The sequence below is a fragment of the Dermacentor albipictus genome, chromosome 1, assembly GCF_038994185.2.
Source record: "Dermacentor albipictus isolate Rhodes 1998 colony chromosome 1, USDA_Dalb.pri_finalv2, whole genome shotgun sequence".
Lineage (NCBI taxonomy): Eukaryota > Metazoa > Arthropoda > Arachnida > Ixodida > Ixodidae > Dermacentor > Dermacentor albipictus.
Window position 1 is genome coordinate 138,012,946 of NC_091821.1, and position 8,233 is coordinate 138,021,178.

Below are 8,233 nucleotides of genomic sequence, written 5' to 3' on the forward strand. Positions count from 1 at the left end.
CAGCGCAGATGTCAAAATGCGGAACAGATTAGAACGCTCGCCGTGAACAATATCCTGATGTCAAGGTTATCGCAGTATACAAGCAGGATAGGTAGCGGCACTAAACACAGCTGCATTATCGATGGGGCGGACACGTATGGTCCGTACACCCGAAGAACAACCTGGGTACCAGGAGCGCCGGAGGGAACAGCAACGAGAATGTAAACGGCGGCGGCGCTAAACGACCACCGACGAAGAATGTTCCCGCGATGCTAACTAAAAGGACAATCGCGAGCCCGGGAACCTCCGAACGAGCAACGACGCCAGACTCGCAACGTAAAAAAAAATGACAACCGTTACCCTTTGCGAAGAGGGAATGGCAGCGAAAGCACTTCGCTTTTCGTCTGAGAGCTTTGACTGTCGTCAACTTTCGCTGCCATTCGATCTTCACAGAGTGGAGTGGTTGTCATTTTCTTTTTCAGTTAAAAAGTCCAGCGTAAGAACGCACTGTTCTTTCTCTTGCTTTTTTTTTAAACGTGGACCAGGCTCTGAGAACGCGTGCTTTACCCGTCGCGAACAATGTGTCTTGCTGCTGGTGCGTACCGTGCATGTAAGAGCTTTCATCGGCGAAACGCACCAGAAGCTCCCAGGGTACTCCATTGTCACGACGGGCTCGAAGCAACTGTATGGCTCGAAGCTAAGGAGGATAATTTCAAATGTTGTAAAGCGGACGCTTGTTCTAGTCACTATCATAGAGTTTCATATAATTACTAGAGGGAACTGTGGCACTAGTGTCTACGCGAGCTGCAAGCAGGGCGGTTCAGCCAACATTGAAATGACGATGTGTACATGGTTTTGACTAAACTGTGTCCTTCTGGCTTTAAATGGCATCGTGACTTTTGCAAAATGATCACTTTTAAGCAAGTGTTGCGTTATAAATAATTAAATAAACATTAGAATTGTCCGATGGCAAGATTGAGCACAGGACGGCTAGCATAGAAGACCGATAGTGAAACCATTACGCCACGAACGCACGGACAAGCGGAACCAGTGCACTTAGCAGCGATTATTCGCGATAAGTTAGCTGTTAATCGGTGACATAAAGTGGGTTCATCGTATCGGACCCCCCGTCGAGAAGGATACAACTATACTCTTACTGTTAAATTCCTTTTACCCGCCGTGGTTGCTCAGTGGCTGTGGTGTGGGGCTGCTGAGCACGAGGTCGCGGGATCGAATCCCGGCCACGGCGGTCGCATTTTGATGGGGGCGAAATGCGAAAACACCCGTGTACTTAGATATAGGTGCACGTTAAAGAACCCCAGGTGGTCGAAATTTCCGGAGTGCTCCACTACGGCGTGCCTCATAATCCGAAAGTGGTTTTGGCACGTTAAACCCCACAATTAAAAAAAAAATCCTTAGTTATAACATAAAACGGCGTCCTTGGCAATGCCTTCATACCGAAAACTTAAAATCAAGCTTAGTCTGGATTGAAGAAGACTTTCCGCCGCGTGTTCAGTTAGCCCGGAAGAAGCTTCGTGACTACGCGTGCGAGAAACATGGCCCAAACAAGAAAATTAGGCTGAATTTCGGTACCCTTATTATAGCCAGCAGGCGCTACCGATATGATTATGCGACTGACAGGGTCTGCATAATATCTCCAGAAAAAGAACACCCTGACAACTTAACCATTCGCAAATAGCAACGCAGGCGCCCAATTGTGCGATAATCTACGCCAATATCCGCAGTATCATGCATACACAAACAAGACCATCTAAATGACTTTGTTAACACGTGTTCTGCAGATATCATTATCAGCACAAAAACATGTTAACTCCAAATATCGGTACTAGTGAACTTATATCTGACAGGCTTTCCGTGTTTCGCAAAGATGGACGCTGCGGGAAGAGAGTTGGTGTACTGATCGCTGTAAAAAAAAAAACACACACATTCGATCAAAGCCTGTTTTTTATTGATAGACCTCTTGAAACTTCATGGGTCGTGGGCTATTTACAGCATACAACACTTGTAATAGGTGCTTGTTATAGGCCCCCAAATTATCATGAAAACCTTGTTGAAGAGCTCGTCATTGTCATTGCTTATGTTGAAAGCAAATTTAATGCGCAGGTTATATTTGCTGGATATTTTAACTACCCTGGTATCAATTGGTTATCTTTACCGCCAAGTAATACTGCTGAAATTGAGGAGTGCACCGATTTCATTGACGTGTTATCATTCTTTCAAATGGCGCAATTGATCTATACGCCAACACGTGGTGATGCGATCCTTGATTTATTGATTACACCGCATCCCGATAAAGCTACTGCAAACCTACTGGAACAGATAAGTGACCACAGAGTCGGTAACTGTCTGATTAAAACGAAAATCATTAAACAACAGTCCCGTACTAAGGAAATAAACGATTTTTCTAAAGCTGATCTTGGTAAGGTAGAAAACGAAACGAAACTGTTCTACTCAAACATATGATGATCAATCTTTTCATGAAAATTGGGCATTCTTTCGAAATCATGTGAAAAGGCTGCAGTTCCAAGAAGGGTGATCACCGAGACTAAAGAAAAACAGTGGTTTACCGGAGATATCAAACGCTGCGTGAATAAGAAAAAACATCTGTACGCAAAAGCTAATCGCACCAAAGCAGAAAACGATAGGATTGGATACTTTAACGTAGCGAATACTGCCAAAAACAAGTTCTTTGATACGGACATGCCAAACTTCCTAAAAGACAACCCAAAGAAATTTTGGAAGGTGATATCCCCTGAGCCTTCGAAGGAATTACCCCAGCTATGTTCCTAAGAATGGGACTCCCTTGAGTGCAACTGATTTGTCGCATCCTTTGGTTCATATTTTTGCAGAGTTTTGTGAAACAAAAGCCCCTTAATATTGTTACGTTTAGAAAGACACAGACGGAAGAGACTATTTACAGGCTATTTACACTGGAGCCAGAGCGCCAGGCCGACATTCGCTCGCGCCCAGGGCCCAGCCCCACTTCGTCGTTCTCGCGGCTGCTCGTCTCTTGAGCATCTCGCGATAATATCGTAATAATATAGACGGAATGAGCAGTAATAGTGCACCTCATTGTGATTCCTCTCCAATGCCTCGTATAATTAAAACCTCCAATGGAGTTGAAAAAGCTATCGAACGTTTGCCATTATACTCAAGTCCTGGTCCCGATGGTATAAGCACAAAATTACTGAAACTTACTAAGCATTACTCGGCACTTACAGTCGCACTTATTTTCCAACAATCGTTAGATATGAGTCAAAGCACTGATAAGTTGGAACTTGCTCCCGTGGTGCCTTTATTTAAAACGGGTGATAAAAATGCAATGACAAATTATCGTCGAATATCCTTGACATCTATCACTTGCAAGCTATTAGAACACATATTGTCATTTCAAATTATGGAAATGACAAGAAAATAATATTTTCAAATCAACTTGGCTTTCAACGGGGACGCTTTTCTGAGACACAGCTTTTCGAGCTAACTAGTGACATTCACACCAACCTGCAATAACTAACATAAACTGATGCAGTCTTCATTGACTTTGAAAAAGCCTTCGACAGGGTGGGCCATAAACTTTTGATATATAAGATGAGCCTTCTTCAAATAGAAAGTAAAGCCATTGAATGGGTTCAAGAGTATTTATGTTATAGGAGCCAAGCGGTATTGGTTGAAAGCGTTGTGTCCGACTTCGAGCCTGTCACGTCTGGTGTACCCCAGGGCTCAGTATTGGGCCAACGTTCTGCTTAATTTTGTTAACGATATTTACATAGGTATAAGCTCAAAGATTCGTCTAATTGCTGGCGATTGCGTTATCTGTCGTGCTGTTACTGACCATAGCGATTGCGAAGAATTATATAATGGCTTGCGTAAATTAAATGAATGGTTTCATGATTGGCAGATGAACATTAATATTAAGACAACAAAATTAATGCGGTTCACTGCTTATAATAACTTTGTGTCGCACACTTGTACAATAAATAATGAGGCAATCGAACCAGTTGGGTTATTTAAATATTTAGGTGTTCATTTAACTTGTAATCTCACTTGGAACACATATAGTGACTGACTACTGGGAAAACGAAATCGGACTCTTGGCTTCCTTCGACACAGACTTCGCCAAATTAATAAGGACACAAAACTTCTTGCCTACAACTCAATATTTCGATCCAATCTTGAATACTGCTCCATTATTTGGAAACCTCATCAAGCATACGTCATCAAGAGGCTTAAATCATAATAAAACAAAGCTGCTAGATTCATCATGTCGGATTACTCTTCCTATTCAAGTTTATCTACAATTAAAAACAGCCTTGACCTTGCAACACTCGAAATAAAAAGTAAGGTGACTCGTTTAATATCCTTTCACAAGATATATCACAACCCTACACCTTACACTACATCAATAGTAACGAGCCAGCTGCAACGTTTCCACGCTTGGACCACTCTCTTAAAGTTCGCCGACCATTGGCCCGCACCGACCTACTTCGTTTTTCATTTCTGCATTTGGCAATCCAGGAGTGGAAGCAGTTGCCGAGATCAGTAGCTGAAGAAGCGAATGCTGAATAACTTTCAGAAGCACTAAATCAATTCTTATCGCTTACCAAAAGCCATTGACATAACTACAAAGATATTCGGTAGTTTTGACACCTGAAAAGGACATGTCTTCGTCTAACTTTCATTACGAAGTTCTTCAGTTCTTTTGTTATGATGTATCAAATACATCATTCCATGCTCCAGTATCTGCATGTCCAAATTGCTGTATCGCTATTTCTAAATCATTTCTTTTTCGTATTCCCACCATTGTGGACGAATTGTATGTATATTTCTTCATTCAAGATTGCTTATGCAGGTGCTATTAGCGCCGCTATATTCTTTGTTGTGTGCATGTAACTTTTAGTCTTCATTGTACTAAAAATGTCGTCGCCTCCCCCTTTGGGCCTTTAAGGTAAATAACATGAAAATGAATGAAAAATTATGTGCATTAGCAGTCTTATTGCATTCTGCAACAAAAAGAAATTATACTTTCTTTGAGATTTAGGCCAATAAAGGCAGACAAAGCGTACTAAACGAAGCCACAAGAACGTCTGCACTCACACGCACGAACATCAGACAAATCCATGCACCAACCATCACTCCTGTGGCGACTGAGCGACCGCGGCGCCAGAGTTCCCTCTAGTAATTATAGCAACAAACTCTACGGTCACTGTAGGGCAGAACAAGTCCTAGTGACGCTGCTTAAATTTACATGCCCTCGAAAGCGCAAACACGACACACGTGGCACGCACTCTCTTGAATGAACGCATTTAGTACTTTCATATCTTCAGTGTAGGCCAGCCTTTCCGCGCTCCTTGTGCCCCGACTGTGTGTGATGATTATTTTGCCGCGCTCTATTATCAAATCTCGAAGCATGTCACGTTTTTATGCAGCTGTCTAGAGGAGATGCAAAACATGAAATTCATATTTCACCTCGCTACACAGTTTGCATGGTGCGGAACAGTTATTGCAATGCGTCGTACTCGCAAGGTGTGCATACACGTGATGTCAGATTCTGCCGGTGCGAAGGGTATTTCTTATCACTGCGTCTGCGCGTTCATGGTGACGTTCTCATTGGCTTTTAACACGATAAGGCACAAGAGCCGTTTGCTGCAAGCCGGCGGGTGCAACATTCTGAAAGCGCAAACAGTTGCTCGGCAGCTCCTCTTGCAGGTACCGTATGCGTCACTCGCGCTAACGCTTTTGTTTGTTTTTTCGTTTCAATTTTCCTAGCCACTCTGCATGAATAGCACTAGACTGAAAGTATCTCGCATGCACGCCACCTAAAAGCAAAGCTTTCTTGCATGTTTCGCCGGGGATCTTGCGGTACCAGTGTGTGCTCTTCCCTTATCCCTTGGAATGGCAATTTTGTGTACGTTCCCTCACGCCCCCCTCCTTCTAGACCACCGTCCTGCGCTCTTGCTCTATCACTTGTTGTGTGGTGGCAGCCACAAACTTGCTTGCGGTAGCAGTAGTTTAATGGGCTTTTCCTTTCTTCCAGGTTAACTTGCGCTATGGACGCGCCACGCAGACGCTTGCAGGGCGCGCGAGACATCGTTGCCGGCTTCCCGAACGAAGTCCGTGGTCGTATAGATCAGTTGGCGCTACAACACCCGCATTACTGGCATTACGTTCAAGCTTTCGTGATTTTATTGTTGTTTTCGTTTTATGTCTACTTTACTACCTCACTCCTATTATGGTCGCCTTTCAGAATTAGAGACATTGACCAGCAGACGGTAAATGTTTCACAGCCCATTGAGACACCGGAAATACTACTGTGGTCATCCTCCGGATTCCCATGGGATAATACGACAATCCCGAGCCGCAGAGAATTCCTGACGTTGCCGTGTGTGCCTAACGGTACCAACGTCTGCCACGTCACTAGAAGCCGCGACGCCATCCACAAAAGCGACGCCATCGTATTCAACGCTGAGAGTGCTGACTCGACGGATTTGCCCTCGGCCCGCCACCGTGATCAGGTATGGGTGTTTTTGACAACTGGCTCGCCCCGCCGGCCAATTCCACAGCTCCTCTTGCAGTCGACGCCACTATTCAACTGGACCATGTCACTCCGGGAAGACGCCGACATCGTGGCACCCTACAGGTTATGGGACGACACAAGTACAAATAATTTTGCATCGAGCTTGCAGCTGACCTTTGGCGACAAAATTGCGACCGCCTTCTGGATGATAAGCGAGTGTGAACAAGAAAAATTGAAACGCACCAGTGGCTCTCCGCTTGTCGACAATCGCTGGAGTGGAACCGAAAATTTCATAGATTCTGTTCTACGCAACTTCGACGTTAACCTCATCAACGACTGCGGTGCCAATATTTGCGCGTCTACGGGCGATTGTCTGAGTTTGCTGCAATACATTCATTTTTTTGTGATCGTAATGGAATCTTCACCTTGTTTTGAGCACCCGGCGGAATTGATCTACGCTTCGTTGAATTACGACATTATACCTGTGCTTTTCGGCGTCGGAAAATTTAAGCACTCGTTGCCACCTCATTCCTTCGTCGATACCACAAATCTATCTCCTGAGGACACTATCAGCGTACTCAAAAGCATTAGCAGATCGCCACATTTTTACGCCGATTTTATGGCAAAGCGACGCGAGTTTTCTGTTCGCAAGCCACCAATTTTGTGCGCTTTGTGCAGTGCTATGTTCGCTCCACCAAAAAAATCGTGGCATGGTGACCTTGTACACTGGTGGCAAAGACGTTCAACATGCTCCTCCAGTTTCACGCTAGAGACTGCCTATGGGAACACTACCCAGCACTTAAATACCAGTGATGGTACTCGCGCATGACAGGTGGTGACTTACAATATATCGTTGCATTTTGCGAAGTAGTGGTGACGCTAATGAGTGCTGATGATCACGTTCGGTGCCAGCGCAGGAACTTATACATGCAGCAAACTTCGCAGAGGCTTGTGTTAACGTGAAGGCGTTTTTTATGCGCAAGCATGAAATAGCCCATTGAGGGAAGTGACCGGCATTTTCACAAGAGAACTGCCGGAAAAAGGCCAAATCCGCTTCCTGGACCTTGCACTACACCTCCAGGAAGGGCACACGTGTTGGATGTATGCCCCGCTTTCCAAAAAAACACCTTCTCCCCTATACATCCGACCATTCTAAAGTGGTGGAACGCTCCATCGCCCTAGGGGCCCTTAGAAATGTGGTCGTTCGCTCTTGCCACCACTCGATGTCCAGCAGCCTCTCCAATAAAGTCTAGCGGCTTAAAACAAGTGGCTATCCTGAACTGCTGTCATCCTTGGCGGAAGTTTTATTGCAAGAGGCTCGTTCCCTCAAGAAACGGCGCGAAGCGGGTGATGTCTCAACCAAGACTGTTGCAATACCGTATATACATGGTGTGTCCCATCTCAAGAAAGCCGCAGGCCGGGCAGGTATAAAGGTCGTGTTCACTGTGCCTAAAAAGTTGGGAAGGATGTGCAAAAAAATAAACGAAAGCCGGAGAACACCTGGACCGTGCAATAAGCAAGATGTCGCCAAGCCTGTACATTGCAGTACCAATGTAGTGTATTCCATTCCCACCTCTTGCGACTGCACTTACATAGGGCAAACAGGACGTTGTATCAATGAACGTTCGCGCGAGAATGCTCACTGTGTCAAGATTAAGACTGGCAGTAATCTGGCTGTTCATTGTGCCAAGTGTGGCTGTACTCCACTCCTTGACCACA

The 8,233-nt window shown here is 44.9% G+C and overlaps 1 long non-coding RNA gene across 1 annotated transcript; it reads left to right on the forward strand.

The window, feature by feature from the left end:
• The first annotated feature begins 5,346 nt into the window (after positions 1 to 5,346).
• Positions 5,347 to 7,866, forward strand: LOC135911816 (uncharacterized). The gene is made up of 2 exons (XR_011508788.1): positions 5,347 to 5,706; positions 6,035 to 7,866. It is a non-coding gene; the product is annotated as an uncharacterized lncRNA (long non-coding RNA).
• Positions 7,867 to 8,233: the final 367 nt, after the last annotated feature.